The following is a 1,814-nucleotide window of genomic DNA, read 5'->3' as shown; positions in this document are numbered from 1 at the left end:
TGCGGATGAGGGAGAAGACACCTAGTATGTGGAAACTTGTGGGCTGGGGTGTAGGAATGGCCAGGGAATTTTTGGAAACAGTGAGTTTTAGAAACAACTGGAGGGGACAGTTTGTTCATTCACTCAACAAAACCCACAAAGCAGGAATACAGTGGTGAATGAGCAAGACTACAGTCCTTGACGTCATGGAGCTGGCCATCTGTTGACTATGGTGTTTAAATGGGTGTTTAGAAAAATAGGGGGAGATTAAAAGGTAAGAAGAGGGCTTCCCTGGTGGCGCAGTGGTTGAGAGTCCGCCTGCCGATGCAGGGCACACGGGTTCGTGCCCCGGTCCGGGAAGATCCCACATGCCGCGGAGCGGCTGGGCCCGTAAGCCATGGCCGCCGAGCCTGCGCGTCCGGAGCCTGTGCTCCGCAACGGGAGAGGCCACAACAGTGAGAGGCCCGCGTACCACCAAAAAAAAAAAAAAAAAAAAAAAAAAAAAAGGTAAGAAGAAAAAAGAAGGGTAGATTGAGGCTGATTGTGGAGAATGAAGCATTTGGACTTTATTTTCTAAGTGGTGGAGAGCAACTAAAGATTTCTAAGCAGGGGAGTGACAGGAGGAAGTATTGCATTTGAGATGTAAATCTATTGTTGTTATCTTAGCTGGCACTGTTATCACAGAACGCCACAGACTGGGTAGTTTATGAACAACACACATTTACTTCTCATAGGTGCTGGAAGCTGAAGGTTCAAGATCAAGGCACCAGCAGATTTGGTGTCTGGTAAGGGTCCACTTTCTGGTTCATAGAAGAGGCCTTCTCACCATGCCTTCACATGGTGGAAGAGACAAGGGAGCTCTTGGGTTTCTTTTATAAGGGCACTGATCCCATTCATGAGGGCTCCACCCCCAGGACCTAATCACCTCCCAAAGGCCCCACCTCCTAATGCCATCACACTGGGGATTAGGCTTCAACATATGAATTTAGGAGGACACAAACTTTCAGTCTAGAGTGTAAAGGAGGGGTTGGGGCAGAGAAGCTGAAGCTGGGCAGCTGGATGTCAAGTGTCCCCATACCAAACTGTGGTAGGAAGAGGAAGGGAGACTATAAGGGAGCAACATCCCCAAGGGAGAACTAACAGAATGAAGTATTTTTTTTTATTTCGAATGTTCCTTTATTATATTTTTATTATGAAATACTTGAATTTATTTCTGTTTTTTTTTAACATCTTTATGTAGGTCTGTGTTTTATTCCTGTCCTACCCTTAGTCTCTTCATGACATTTTTTTTCTTAGATTCCAAAAAAATATGGAACGCTTCACGAATTTGCGTGTCATCCTTGCGCAAGGGCCATGCTAATCTTCTCTGTATCGTTCCAGTTTTAGTATATGTGCTGCCGAAGCGAGCACCAGAATGAAGTACTGATTAGACATAAGAACAGAAAGCATTCTCACATTTTGAGCCTCAAGTATTTGTTATAATGATAATTTGATTAGGCCTTCTACTTAAAAAATTCTTGGGGGAAAACTGTGGCCTAAACCACTGGTTCAATCCTCTCCTCACTTAAGAATCACTAGGTTCCTCCCAAATGTGTCACTGGACATACTCTTCTAGGTACCTGGGTAGGGAACATCATACTTTACTTGGAATATAGGCCACTGCATTTCTTCGAAGAGTCAGTGCAAAATGAGGCAGCTTGTCATGTGAGTCAAGTCCTTTAAGCTTCTCGGATGAATGTTGCTATATTAAGACCAAGGACTGTTATGCAACAAGACCCAGCTACACCTTTCCTTGATGCCTGAACTTCTCAGTGAAGACCACCTGTTGAACTAAC

At 44.6% G+C, this 1,814-nt stretch overlaps 1 non-coding gene across 1 annotated transcript; it reads right to left on the bottom strand.

Moving 5' to 3' along the window:
- Positions 1 to 1,282: 1,282 nt before the first annotated feature.
- Positions 1,283 to 1,389, bottom strand: LOC112062332 (U6 spliceosomal RNA). Its single transcript, XR_002890671.1, has one exon. It is a non-coding gene; the product is annotated as a U6 spliceosomal RNA (small nuclear RNA).
- Positions 1,390 to 1,814: the final 425 nt, after the last annotated feature.

The sequence above is a fragment of the Physeter macrocephalus genome, chromosome 21 (genome assembly GCF_002837175.3).
Source record: "Physeter macrocephalus isolate SW-GA chromosome 21, ASM283717v5, whole genome shotgun sequence".
Taxonomy (NCBI): Eukaryota; Metazoa; Chordata; class Mammalia; order Artiodactyla; family Physeteridae; genus Physeter; species Physeter macrocephalus.
Note: the sequence above shows the minus strand (reverse complement) of the source record. Positions and strands in the feature narration are given on the sequence as shown.